This window comes from Piliocolobus tephrosceles, chromosome 5, assembly GCF_002776525.5.
Source record: "Piliocolobus tephrosceles isolate RC106 chromosome 5, ASM277652v3, whole genome shotgun sequence".
Taxonomy (NCBI): Eukaryota; Metazoa; Chordata; class Mammalia; order Primates; family Cercopithecidae; genus Piliocolobus; species Piliocolobus tephrosceles.
The window spans coordinates 96,862,514-96,877,794 of NC_045438.1; the positions used below are offsets into that span (position 1 = coordinate 96,862,514).

The following is a 15,281-nucleotide window of genomic DNA, read 5'->3' on the forward strand; positions in this document are numbered from 1 at the left end:
TTGGGATATTCAGCTTTATTTGTAAATGGATCATAGCTTCTCAGAATGCTCACACTTAGGGCTATGGGAAAGGATGCAGCTGAACAGTAATATATTAACAATATGTGTTGGAACAGCAGTTCCTTGTTGACTGTATACAAAACACAAATTTCTAATAGTTCTTAGCTGCACCACTTCCTCTGCAGATTATGTCGGAAATGCTTTAGTCTGAATAATCATTCCCGGGGGAAAAGCCTTCAAAATAAATTTACTTTATCGCCTGTGTGTGTGTGAGTGTGTATGTTAGAGAGAGAGAGAGAGAGAGAGAGAGAAAGTCTGATTATTGTAGAATACCGAGTCAGTCATGTACATATGCCTAGTATAATTAAAGAACATAATTTGATGATACCAATTATATGAATATCTAATTATATGAATTATTCTGTATGCTGTGGCTTGTGACCACATTGTTTAAAAATAAACTAATAGCAACAATAGACAGCTAATCCAAAGTTTAAGGAGAACAATGGTGAGGGAATAGGTTTTCATAAAACAAAACAAAACTGAAAACTTTAATTATCTGGATAGTTATGGAAGAAATAAATTCTATCACCCTTTTTTGGCCATAAGGGCAAAGGGGGTTTTTCCCCTCAGTTATCTCGACATTTGGCTACCACTCTTCTTTGATTCATTTTGGTCTGGAGATATCTGTAAAGTGAACTCTTAGTAGGGGTCAAACAATATATCCCCAGAGTTATTTTTAGTGGATTTTAACCTGGGGCTGTTGCATTTGGTGTGTGTGAGGGGAAGTGTATATATTTTCAAACAGTAATTTATCCACATCCCACCCTGACCCCCCACTTTTTTTGGAGACAGGGTCATGTTGCCCAGGCTGGAGTGCAGTGGCACAATCATGGCTCACGGCACCCATGACCTCCTGGTCCCAAGCCATCATCTCACTTCAGCTCCCCAAGTAGCTGGGACTACAGGCATGTGCTACCATGGTCGGCTAATTTTTTGTAGAGACAGGGTTTTGCTGTGTTGCCTAGGCTGGCCTTGAACTCCTGTCCTCAAGTGATCCTTCCACTTCAGCCTCCCGAAGTGCTGGTGTTAGCCACTGTGCCCGGCCCCTTTGTAATTTTTTAAAAGTTCTGATGATTCTGAATTATCTCATACTTCACTTATATACTTTCTACCACTATTAGAACCCACTTTTGGGGACTGTGAATAGATTAAGTTTCTAAAAGATCCATTAGCTCAACAAGAGTCAGTTAATTTCACATGAGAGCTCTTTCATCTTAATAGAAGTCTTTTTTTTTTTTTTTTTTTTTTTAATCAAGGTTGGCTCAGACTCAGAAAGACTGGGTCTGAACAAATGCAATTTTACATGTATATGGTAGTAAGTACATTAAGGGGGCAGGTTGCATGCTGTCAGTGTGCCATTTGGAGTGAGAAGAACTGAGATGTTTTTGAATGGCTTGAGCAGGTGAGGGTCATTTCTTTAAAAAGAAGGACACGCACACACTCCTGATTGAAGTGGCAAACTTTCTCAGAGACATAGGGTTACCCAGCACATAAGCTACTTACTGCAAGTATGCAACTCTTAAAATATTACATCCACACCTTTACATATGTCCTTGGTTCATCTTCAGTTTGCATGTCAAAAAGAGGGTATCTTTAATCTGACAAATTGATCTCAGGAAGAGGGTCAACCTTTATAATGGTATTGGTGAGATTTTTGTCAGGGCCATATTCTAGTTTGTTATTCAATAATGTTTCTCTCTCTCTATCTCTCTCTCTGTCTCTCTCTGTGTGTATGTGTGTGTGTGCGTGTGTGTGTGGTGTGTGTCTCCCTTCCTATTTTACCTGTGGCCAAAAGGACCTCCCTCAGTTTCCCTTAGTGTTAATTTCACATATGTAATTAGTAAAACAGTCCCCAAAACTAGTTAAACAATTTTTAGAAAGTTTCAATCTCAGCAGATTCATACCATTTATATTATGTAGGATGAACCACATAAAGTATCTGAGACATTGTTCATGTTGTGGAGACTTGAGGGTTAATGATGAGGCAAGCCTATCAACAACCAGAGGTATCTCGTGTCCTGGATTTCCTGGAGTGTTTATCGTGTGTTACTTTGAATGAATGACCTGAGTGAGGATGCTAAGATTTTCCGTCTTAACATTACTCCTTTCAAAATCATAATGTTATAGATATTCCTTTATGGTAATTTTATTTTAATAACATGCAGGTACATAGCTGGACAAAACTCTGATGTGACTAGGTAAGTGATCTAGCTATAAATGAAACACACCAGTGTCAAAAGCTGTTTGGAAGTGATCTCATACTCATTTTCACAACCAACAGTTGTGCTACACTTTTTTGAAACCTCCCTTTACGCAGAAGAAGTGATACACTTTTAAAAAGCATTTTGTATTTCAGAACATTTATCTGAGAGAGCCTAATTGAGAAGAATATTGCATTAGTAAATTGCTCTGCCCAAGACAACTGCTGCTCTGTTTCTCTTCACGTTTTAAAACCTAAGTCCCAAATCTCAGTCTATAGTTAAGAGCTTCAAACAATAATTACCTCTGTGAAATAAGCAGAAGTCCTTAAAAGGGTCTGTCGGTTTTCCCGCAATCTTTTACAGGGTGAGCAGCGCTGTATCCACTGATAACCCAGCTGCTTAGGAACTGAGTAAAGCCGGCTCCAAACTTCTCAGCTGTTGACAGGCTTGACTTGCTGAGAACACCAGTTAAATATAGCACCCGCGAGCTCAGCTCCTCAACATAGTCATTGCTCTGACAGTGTTGTGAAGAGAGCAGAAGAGGAGAAACCTAATCTCAGAACCCAACAACACCTAGCAACAGTTGAAAAAACTTTTAAACAAAAGTCTGGGTGGGAGATATACAACAACTTCCAATTTCTGCTGATCGGGATTTCAGGGAGAAGAAGCTGCTTTCCCCCCTCTCTACTCTGTTTCCTGCATGACTTCAGCTATTGGCTAGTTCTGGGAAAGAAAGTGGGAAAAGCTTTTTCCTCTGTATTCTTTTGAGCTGAATAGTTTTTGAGAACTCGAATCTGTCTTGGTCTGTGAGACAAGCCACTGGGTTCTTCAAAGGATAAACTACCTCCATAGAGGACATACCTTTGGTTAAAGGAGCTGCCGTCAGGTAAGACCAAAATAAATAACTACTTACTCTCTTAAGAAATATCTGTTTCCACAAGAAGAGAGTTCTCTTCCATTCTGTTTTGTCTGTTTCCTTTGATTCTTCCTGTTCTACGGTGTGATAGCACATTTAGAAATTATAACCATTGTGAATTATTTTTAAAAAGTCAGAAACATCATCTTTTCCTCAAAATCATACCGATTCCTTTTTAAACACATAATTTTATCGTGTTTTAGTAGACATCAAAATATTTCTGCCAAGTTAATGCTCTTCGGCAGGTAACAGAAATATGACAAAGAACATTTCATATCTCATTTCACAATTGGGATGGCTAAGCAATGAAAAGGATATCTCCCCTAGAAGTAAAATAACTTTCATTTACTGAAACTAGCTAACCAGCTTGTGTGGTAAATGAGAAGAAAGTCCTGCATGGTGTTTGTATTGCTGTACTTTTTAAACCTGCTGTTGTATGTGTCTCCTTTTGCCTAATTCTCTGATTACACTGGTACACCTTGTGCTGGTTCTGACCTCGTTACACTACAGTCACCCCGAAGGCTTCTGACTGGGCATAAAATATGCCTGGTATTAAATCACTACTCTTGAAGTTGTTGACTATAACTACTCAAGATAATGATATTTGTGTATTTTAAAAAAATAAATTAATGCTTGTGTTTAGGTATAACAGATTCTGTTTTTAAAAACTTAATTAATTAGAAAATATTTTCTCTTAAGTTGCATGTATGTGTGTATGAATGTGTTTACTGTAGCGTGAAGGAAATCCTCCTTTCACGTGATGACATCTTGTCTCCCCTTCCATGAGTTGCCATGCAATTTTATGAGAATGCTTAGAGTAACCAATTTCATGTTGAATATGATAACTTATGGCTGTACATTGTTGATATAGTTAGTATTGACATCTGGTGGTTTGTAATTGGGCTAGATTTGCATAAAAATATTTTTCCTCTAAATGAACATGATGATTTGAATAATTTTTGTAGTCTAAGGATAATATCAAAGAATTTATAGAAGCACATTTTAATTGGAGTTTCTAAAGTCTATTCTATCAATGTAAAGAAAGAATTTACCCAAGAACAGTTTTGAACATATTATTTGTTGACAAATAAGAATGTATCAGCCTTTTCAGAAAATGATCCTCTTTTAAGAAAAGCTAATTAAAGCTTATATAACATATACTCAGGAAAATGAAACAGCGCACCCATTTCAGTATGTATTATGTTTTATAATTCTGATTACTTGTTTATACAGTAAATAAGTGAATCACATATGATACAAATATGTACAAATAATAGTGCAAAATGCACTCTGGTAAGTTTACTATTAGAGAATGAAACTCCTGGTGCTTTAGTAGAGATGAAATATCTTTGTCTCGAAGGAGTTTGAAAAGTCAGAACTAAATGCTTTACATTGTTCTTGTTTTTGTCCTAAGAAGGGTCACGTTGTTGGCTTAAAAATGTATGTGTAAGGCCAAAATCTACCATTGATTCTAGGCATGTAATTTCTTTTGGAGTCAGTGGGACAGTGTGGCAATAACTGAGTGCAGCATCTGGCCCTGTGTGAAAGTCGTGTTTGCTTATGAAGTGAATTTTTCAGTATCATTAATTGTCTTCATTGTTATACACTTATTCTTGAGAATCAAGAGCAACTCAGCTCAGGCTAAACCACACGGTTTCCTCCGCTACATGAACAATCAGGCTCTCCATGACAATGCAGATCTGTTCTCCTATTCACTCAAGTTCATAGTTCTGTGACATTTTGGAACTGTCCCTTTCCCCTTTACCATGAAAGTTGTTAGATTCCATTGCCATGTCTTCCACCACACTAATGCCTGCTCTCTTCATGCTAGTTTGGATTGTAACAATGCTGTTCCCTCCTACCCCTTGTTGCCATCCAAATCATCTTGCCCATGACCACGAGACTGGTTTTACTAAAGCATTGCTATGTTTGTCTATCTACTCTTCAGTTATCTTCTGGGACTTCTAGTAGCTGCCAAACACCTAGGCTGGGTATTTTGAAAACCTTCCATCATCTGGCACCTACTTAACTTTTCTAGTCTCACTACTATGACTCAACAACAAGGTCCCTCTGCTTCAGGTATTTCAGATTATGGGCCATTCTCCAAACACATACTCAGTGAACATTTCAATACCCCAGCTTTGCCCCAGCTTCTGTTCTCCCTGCCTGGAAGACATTTACTCTCTGGTCCTGTAGAAACTTTGCCTACTCTTTAAGACCCAGATCAGAGTCCTCCACTTTCACAATGATATTCTGGACCATACATTTTAGAAGTGATTCTTTCTAAGTTTAGACAGCTTGGTGCTCTGTTAGAATTAGGGTACTTTTAAGTAGGGTTTGCCTCTTTATATTCAGAACAATTTTATGATGTCTATTAGGTGCAAGGCAGTATCCTAAGCATCACTTGGCTTTGGAGCTTCTCAGCTGCAGGCATGTTGTGGATGTTCCATTCACATTTGTGGCTCTGGTATCTGATGATAAGAGAAAGTATGGATAAGTATAGAATCAAGAAAAGCAACTGTAAGTTAATAACTTTTTACTTCAGAAATTTCTCAAGGAAAGTCTTCATGGTTTTACTATGCACAGAAAAATTACAAACACTTTTAACTACACTCACGTACTTGATTGTGGAAATGATGTTGTATCTCTCAGGAATAAAATAGAAAGGGGAAATATGACAGGACTGTGTATGTATATATGCATGCACGCACACACACACACACACACACACACACACACATCCTGTGTATCTACCTAGACCTCTAAATACTGTAACTTTTATATACTTTTGTTACCTTTTGGTGCCAGGTTCTACTTACAGTTACTTTTGGTACAATTCATTTAAATCATGGCTCCTATTTGTGGATCATGAATTAGAATCTGGCTTTGAACAAGAAAACATTTAAATATGTTATGATCCTTTTTCTGCTCTTTTTCTCTTGATATTTTGAAAAAGAGATATTTTTCAGTGTTATCTTTAATTTCTCGTGAAAACTGTAACCTTATTGGGTGAGATAAAGCAGGAATCATACTTTTGAAGCAATTTGTTCTGTATCCACCAAAAGAAAAACATTCTCTTAGTATTTATATTTTAAGATGGGCAAAGTGGTGAAATTTACTCTTTTAAATGGATATTCACTAAGAAACACTATGGAATTTTCCAATGAAATTTGTGAAATATTTAATATGTTCATTAAGCACTGGTTTCCTTGTGGTTATAATTTTTATTTATTGTTTAGAAGTGAAACTTTGGGGTTTACACAGTCTAAATAATGCTACCTGTGTTTTCCTTTTTTGGCAGATGAGCATTTTTTCATAAAACATATTCTTTAAGATATAAGATTTTACACAGATGTTTAATCCACATTTTCATCATTTGTCTAATCTTCCTTCTTTAAACTTGTGGGGTTTTGAAAGGTAGCACTAGGAGAAATGAGGGGGCAAGCTCGTGTTGAGATTTATCTCAACAGAAAGGTTTAAGAGAAAAAAGATTAGTTAACAATTTATTAGAAAAATGACATCTAAAAATTTGCAGTATAAAATTGTTTTTACATTGTTTTTAATACATATAACAATAAACAGAAAAAAAGATGAACTAATAAAAATACATTTTGTTTCTTTAAATCTGAGTTGAAGATATAACCAGAATATATTCATGGAAGAGGAGTCAGAAAAGGTTAGTACTTGAGTAAGTCAGTCAGATAGCCTGGATTCAGATTTCAACTCAAGGTGACCTTAGGCAAATTAATCTCTGTGTCTCAGTTTCTTCATCTGTAAAATGAGGGTAATAATGCTATTTCCTTATAAAGTTTTTTTGAACATTAAATGACTTATAAAATCTGTAGTTTATAATTTATTCTTCAATAAATTTAAGCTAGTATGGCTTTATTACACCTTAAATGTAGTTATTTGTTTACTTTAATCTTTGTTGCATACAAAATTCTTGGATGCAGATAGTTTGTGATCTCAACTTCATAGATTATAGGAAAGGTAGAAGAATGTATTATTTAAGTTTGGAATCCTGCTTGGGACATACTTTGCTGCTGGGTACTCTAAGCAGACACAATTTGAACAGCAGCCAATAATTTAGTATGGAATTTATGTTTCAAACTCTCCCTTATCACTCAGCAGTCTGCTATCTTATAGAACCATTACTAAAAAGGCTAAGAAATCACCCACAGCACAGACTGTTCTATGGTTTCTATATTTGCACTTGGAGATAAAGTGTGTTTATACATAGTGCTTGGGTGTCTGTTTTACAGCCGACTACACTGGGTAATGTACAGCAATGAAGACTTCCTCCTCCATGCAAGAACACATTATTAAATTTATCATTCTTTATTTCTTTCCTTAGATGATTTGTTTTGTTTTACTAACCTAGTAACAGATAAAAATGAAAAGACTGAAAAAGGTCATCATAAGCTAACTTTAACTTTACTAAATGGAAATGAATTCTTGCTATTCATTGCCCTTAATCCTATTCATTCTTCTTAAATATGAAAGGAAATATACATTCCAAGACAAAAAGTGTTATCTTGTAAGATGTGTGTGTATGTGTATTCTGCTTAATATTCTGTATACGTAACAAAAATATATAAAGCACCTTTATAGGCAGGAAACTTTCTTAGCAGCTTTAGTGGCAACAAACCTTATGTAGGACATACATGGTTTAAATCTGTCAATTTACTTTATTTTTCCCAATTGAAAGAATAAGTCTCTAAAAGATGAGGCAAAACAAATTTTAAAATTGTCATTCTCTAATGAAAACTTTGTGTAGAGAGAAAGAAACAAAGGAAGGTAGGAAGGAAAAGTACAATAAAGAAAGAAAAGAAGGAAATAATTTTTCCTGGCTTTGCAGAATGAATACATTATAGTGGTACCAAGGCAAAAATATAGGAACCTCAGGAAAGTATATTGGATTATGTTTTTCTTTTTTCTTAAATGGTCAGTCTATGCTTTAGCTAATGAGAGAAGGGAAAATACAATAGGCAGATTATAGCTTTCCCTGGTAGAAGCTAAGGCAGTTTAATTTCAAAGACCGGGAAGCCTGTTGTGGAAGAATTTAGAATAAGGAAAGTCATACATGAACTAAGCAGCTTTAGCTGGCTGTTAACCAGCTGATTGCAGAAATTGAGAAACTCCCAGCACAGAAGTGAAGTAATACAACATAAACCAGCATCCCCATGCTGCTGTGTCTCTGAGGGCTTTGTTTAAGCCATAGCAACACTGAGACATCAAAAGAAGGTTTGGGTCTTTTTTCCCATTTTTGGGAAATGGTGTCAACGTGCATAATATTGGGTGATTTATGTGTTTCTGAGGTCTGTGAAAGACAAACTAAAAATAATTTTTAAAGCTAATGCAGAAATTATCTTGAGTGATCTGATTTTAATTGAGCCCTTACGGTTTAAGGATATTTCTGTTTTGATTTGCTTGCCTAAATGCTGTTGCCTACATCCTTTACCAAAACATTGAGGAAACGATGATTGTTGCTTCACTGACCAAGGACCCTATAAGTCTGTACTTGAAAATAGTCTTTTTTGATCTTGTAAAAACTCTAATTGCAATCTTCCCAAGTTACTTTCAATAAATGAATTATCTACTTCTTATCTTTGTAAGGAAAAGATGTAAGAAAGGTATGAAATGGACACATCAGAGTTGACTAAATGCATTCTTTAAAAAATAATTTGCTGAAAATTTCAGGCCAAAACAAGATTTGACTGAAAACAATAGACTACTGGCACCACCAAGACAATGGAGTTACTGCCAACTTGCCCTTGTTTATCTAAAAGATCTATGCAAAAATTAAGTTTTCACACACACATGCGCGCGCGCACACACACACGATGACACAGTAATGGGAATAAATGAACATTCTTTTTCTTTCATATACTTATGTCTTAAGCAACTCATTTTAGGCCTTGCCTCTTTGACCGTGGTACCAAGCACAACAGAAAAGGAAGAGGTATTGCTGAGTTCATAATGCTATTTCAGTGTGGATGAGGAAATGATGCCCTGAGCCTGTATTTGGAGCCCTGCAGTTGCTGTGACGACAACACACACTAATGGCAAACAAAGAGGGTCTGCTCATCAGGGCAAGCCAGGAAGAGTTTTGCCAGCTCAGATTTTTCCTAATTATTCTGTAAGTCTCGAAATGTGACATTGGAGGAATTCAAGGATCTTTGTGTTTCATTAACTGTTTAGTAAGTGACACATGCTTGAAGAGCAGCCTGGTATTTGGATCAGGGAGCGGCCTTACATATAAGCTTAACTTTCATATGCTGTGTTGATAGATATCATCTTCTGGTTTGGATACCATCAAACCAACTGGTTGGGCCATAGCCTGTTCATTTTGGTCTTTAAGGAAGTCAGCTGCATTGGTAGAGTTCACTTCTCAGGGCCCCTCAACTTTTGGTAAGACATCCCAACCTTCTACATTCTGCTCATTCCACAAATAATAATAATAATGGCTACACGTAATATATATTATCTATATAATATATAACATATGCAGTACTTTTACTATATAAAATGATATGAATAACTAGCATATACTTGAGAAGATTACTATGTGCCAGGAATTGTGCCAAGCATTTTACATGGATGATTTTATTTGCTTCTCATAACAATCCTATGAGGTACTATTTTTATCACTATTTTACAGATTAGGAAAATGAGGTTTATAAATGTTAAATAACTTACCCAGTGGTAGATTTAAAATCCAAATCCAGGCAATTTGACCTTATCTATTCTATATTTTCAACCACTTTTTAAAATTCAGGCAGTTGTTTATGGAACACCTCCACCTAGATGACTATGAGATGTTTTAATGAAATGTATAGAATGTGACACTGCAGGGTAACAGCTGCCTCTATAGCATGAAAAGATTCACAAAATGCAAAGAATGAAGAGATTTAGGGTCAGAAAGCCAACAGAGGCTCTTTTCCAGGATCCCAAAGTGGAATCAGAAGCTTCAATGGCCAGTAGAGTTGGGCCACCCTCGATGAGCTAGGCCTGGGGCACTGAGAAGCAGAAGCGATTCTTCCAGTTATTGATGGGGCAATGTGGTTCTTGGTTTCTACACTGCTGGGTTGATTCCTAAGAAGAGGATGTCATGGAGCATTTGATTTTGTACCACCTCCTTTGACACTGTTGGGGCTTTGGTCTGCTGTTGCTTCTATTGACAACTTAGAGCCACACCTTCTATTGTAAACTTTGAATGTGCTGCCAGTCTCTGCCTTGGTCATAAACATTTAGTTTGTGAAGTGGGTTCAAGAGGGAGTTCTATGAAATACTTATCTCCATTGTTGGTAGCAATACTTCTTCAAGAAACCTTTGGTGGAGTGTGTGTGTGTGTATGTGTGTTTTGGTCAGGAGGCAGTGAGGAAGCAGCTAGAAAGTGCTCCACATAAAGGCTTGTTATTGGTTCCAAATGACTTTGTTTTGGTAGTGAGTTGTTATTCTGGCAGCATGATGCTCCTTCAAAAGAAAAAAAAGCAAGACAAAACAGAGAGCTTGCTATAGTTTCAGAAAAATTACCTGACACTTTTCAGCCATTGGTTTGCTACTGTAGATCAGCGGCATATTTTATTGGATATTTTATTTAATTCATTTATCATTATTTGCCTGCATGATGTCCAAATGTCTGACTATTTGGAAATAATTGAAACTTTTGAGTTTCTATTTGCATTTCTGGCATTTAACTTTCAGATTGTCTGAAGTAAAAGGAGAGCAATTCTAATAAAATTTTGATGGAGCAGATAAGGCTTTGCTTTCTCTTAGGCCAGTGGCCATAAAGACTCCACTTTTCCAGGGTATCACATATCCCAGGTAGTGGGATTGAATACTCCAGGAAGGTGAATGTTTTATATGGGATGAAATATAATGGAATAAATCTCTACCTTCTAAGAAATTCTATTCTAATAAATTGAAACAGTAACTTGTCACAACTATACTAGCTCACCCCCCCCCCCCAAACACACTGCATTCATTATTGGTTAATAGCACAGGACTTGTACTGCTACTCACCTGACAGGCTAAACATCTTCCTGAAGCAAATATACTGTTTGCTGTGTGACACAGACCTGTTTAATCCAAGCCAATGAAAAAGAAGTAAAGGCAGAGATGTATTACATTTCACAAAGGCTGTCTGCTTTCTTGACATAACATCTCTTGATTTCTTTGCAATAAACTCAGTTTTCCTTTTGTCTTCTCCTGTCTTTATATAAAAAGATGTAACAGTGTCAAAGGAGAAAAAGAATTGTAATTTTTTTTTTTACCCACCTAGAAGAAGAGTATTAGTGTTCTATTCTTTGGAGACAAAGAGTTTGACTAGTTGGCCTCTGGAAGTATTTTTTTTCCCTCATTCAGTTATTCTAAATTTCTTTTGGCACATGACAACGATAATTTCCACATTAGTCTTTAGCTAATTGTTAAGATATTAACAGCTTATCATAGTCATTCAAGAATTATCTAAGACTTCTGTAAGATTTCCTAGTTCTCTTTGCACATCTGCCCCTAGTCTAATTGTGAGCAGGCACAGGGCCTTGAGTACCACAATGTCAATGATTACATGGCTTTGGTCCTGGGGACAGCTATACTTTACAGGAAACCAAAAGGAGTGGAAACCTCTAGCCTCTGACCTCACTTGAAACCATCAGATTATCTAGTACTGTGGTTCTCAACACTCTCCATGCATCAGGGTCACCTGGGGTGCTTTAAAAATGCAGATACCTAGGCTATGTCACCAGAAGTTCTGATTTAAGTTGGCCTGAGAGGGTGCCCAAGTATTGGTCTATTTTGTAAGCTTTTGTGTGATTTTAATTTGCATCCGATATTGAGAACCAGTTATCACAATCATTTTAAAGACAGTACTTTTAAAGTACTTTAAAAGATAGTACTTTAAAATGATGAGTGCCACCTCATCATTTTAAAGAAGGTAGTTCTGGAATGAGAAGTAACTCAGCTCAAGTTACGAAACCCTCTGCAGGTAGAATTGAGTATGGAACTGTGCTTACTCAACCCTTAGTAGTGGGTACTTTCTACACCTTGCAGTGGCTATGTTCCTGTCTTAAGAGAACTGAAACTCAGGATTGTTGCCTGGCTTTACTTTTAAGATCTTGACTTAAGGATTTTTGATTACTTTCTGGGTCCATTTCTATGACTGCACCTCAGTTTTGTACAAGAGTCACATAGGTGGAAAAAGAAGTAAAGCAAGGACCAGAACTTAAATCCCCTGAGCCCCAGTCTATTACTTTTTTCTATCACACAATCATAATAAAGTAGCTAATATTTAATGAATGCTTTCTGTATGTTAGGCACTAACAGATTCATGAGGCAGATACACATATACTGTATATTTTACAGATAAGGAGGCTGAGGGAATTGTTCATCCTCCCCTCAGCCCCCAGCAAGCAGGTGGCAAGTCTGGGATGAGTCCAGGCAATTGGACTCCCCAGCCTGTGCTTGTAAGCTCTTAATCACTTTGCTATTCTGGAGCCCACTCTGAAAATATAAGGTGTTGAATGGCAGCTGCTCCCTCATATCAGCATCAGGGGTCTTGTTGCAGCTGGTTATGATGCCCTAAGTTCCTGCTAACTGGGCTTTCTGCTCGACTAGAGATTGGGTCCTTGCCTTTCCCTCTATTTTCCCAATAAGTGGCCCAATTGGAGACAACCTATTCTTGTCAAGATTTTGTTATAATGCTCTATTTCTCCTAGTGACTTTGTTTCTTATTTCCTGGCTTTCCTTTCTCTTGGGGACCAATATAATATTTTATGCCTTACTTTTGGGCACATGAACTTTACCCCAGACATTCTGAACACAAATTCTACTGTCTTGTTTGGATCCTTGACTTTTTGCCTAGTCTTGTGAGTTTGGCTAGGTTCCCCATTTATCCTGGGATTCCTCTCTCTGGACCTCCCCCTATCTTCTCTCACAATACCAGCAACAACAGGAAAGGATTAATCACTTTGCTTTCCTATAGAGCCGGTACATTGGAAACAAGTTGATCTGTCCTGTGAAACTGACAGGTCAGTGTGTTAATGTACTCTGAAGAACTTTTAAAATCTACATTTTTAGGTAGCATGTATGGGATTAATTTTCTGATTGATTCTTTAAGTTTGAAATTCTATAGAACAGGTTCTTTCACACCTAGAGAAAAATTTATGTGTGTTGTCTGGTAAAACGAACCTTACTAAGATGAAAATCACCAATAACAAGTACTGTAACACAGGTTTTTCTAAGCAATAGAAAGCAAACAAAAAATGAAAAGATTCTTATAATTATCACATGACACATATTTACATGTAAATTCAAAGATTCAACGTGATAAATAAATTCTGTTATGACTTGGCACTGTTTTTAGAATCACCTTGCACCAAACAAGTACTCAATAACTGTTAAATTGAATTCATTAAATGTCATGAAATTGATAAAGTAAATATTAATGACCAGTTTCCATTGATTGAAGTGAGCATAATTTTTCCTTGATAAACATGGCAGTAACAATTAGTGACCACTGGTGATTATTTCTCTGCTTCTCAGTTTTCTCTAAACCTTTATGGTCATGTATTGCTTTTCTAACAATATAAACAAATGTTTTAAATGTTCACTAGAGTATCACAGAATAACCAATTCATAACTAAGTGGGAGCTGGACTTTGTAGCTCTAATAAGCATAATGCATACATATTTCTATTAATAGACTAGAATTCTTATTTAAAATACAGTGGCATAGACACATAACTATTGACAAAAGTCTAATTGCAGCTACTAACCCAAAACCACAACCAGGCTGTAGTTCATTAGCTGGAAACACTTCCATCCTTGGAAATCTATTTTGGAGTTAGGATTGCTCCACTCCTCTACAAGTGGTAAAGCAACAGCTGCCTTTTAATTAATGTTTCTGCTGACAGTTCCAGCTGATGAATACCATTGAATTTCCCTATTACCATCAATACTATCTACATTGCTCCAAAAGGATATATTGAGGATAATTGCTTTCTTTTGCCTTATTTCACCTCATTTCTTTCTCACATCACTTCTTCCAAATTCCAGTGATGCCATTATTTACATCACCATTCACATCTTCCAGGGAATAAAGTCCCAGTGGAACACATGTGTTCCTGGTGATGTATTGTGATGGAATCTCACCAAAACGAGCACGTGAAATGCTGAGCTCAGAGAAGAGGACAAGGGGGAAAACCAGATGAAAGTGGCCTGTGGTTTCTCAGAAAGTGAAGAACTTTGTCCTTTTGAGAGAAAGAGTAGGGAAAAAACAGAGCTCTTGTTTTTCTACATTGTGTTAGTGAAAGATTAAAATCATCCCATTTGAACTATATCTGGGTTATATTGTTATTTCAATTTCTCTTTCCAGACACTTTTTCATAGGAGCTGAATTTCAACAGAGCTCTCACTATTAATTGTGTGAGAATTTAGAAGGATTTGGTCTGTGTGAAAGTACATGATTATAGAGTGAGGTCCACTCAGTCTGCTCATCTTAAACAGTATGTCCTGGGGCTCAGTCAGGCAAGGCTCATGTTTTGTAGCGAAAAGAGGGGTTGGATTGATGCTCAACTGAGAGAACATAGGATCTAAATGGCATGCCATCAGATGGTAGAGTGGTTCAAGCTAGCAGCTGGCATCTGAAGGTCTAACATGCGGTTATGGGGTATTCTGGCAGGTGGTTAGAGGATGCCTGCATTCTGACACGGGCAGGGAGTCAGTCCACATTTGGGCAAGCTTGTCAGCAGGAGCAGGAAGGAGAGCAGGGAGGTGGGAATCAGGAACAGGATAGCTGTGGAGGAGGAACACTCCTAGAGACTGAGTGAGATGCCAACATTGTCATACAATGTCAAAACAACTAAGAGGATGCTAAATCCTAGTGCTGGGCTGGAGTTCTTTGTGTCTCTCCTGCTTCACATTTAGTAAAAATAATGTACTCATTCACCAACTATTTTTTGAGACTCATGTGTTCAGGCACTGAGCTAGGGATTGGGATACAACGGTGAATGTTATATTATCTCTGCTCTCTAACAGGAGTTACAGGCAAAACAGTGGCAATTTCAACACCAAGCGACTAGTGGGTAAATGGTTTAGTGGGAC

The 15,281-nt window shown here is 37.0% G+C and overlaps 1 protein-coding gene across 3 annotated transcripts in view; it reads left to right on the forward strand.

Annotated features, from left to right (window-relative positions):
* The first annotated feature begins 2,763 nt into the window (after nucleotides 1-2,763).
* Nucleotides 2,764-15,281, forward strand: part of FILIP1 (filamin A interacting protein 1) — a 208,258-nt gene continuing 195,740 nt past the window's right edge. For all 3 annotated transcript variants that reach the window (XM_023219263.2, XM_023219262.2, XM_023219261.2), the window contains exon 1: nucleotides 2,764-3,150. The gene's annotated coding sequence lies outside the window, so the exon portion shown is untranslated. The remainder of the gene's footprint in view (nucleotides 3,151-15,281) is intronic.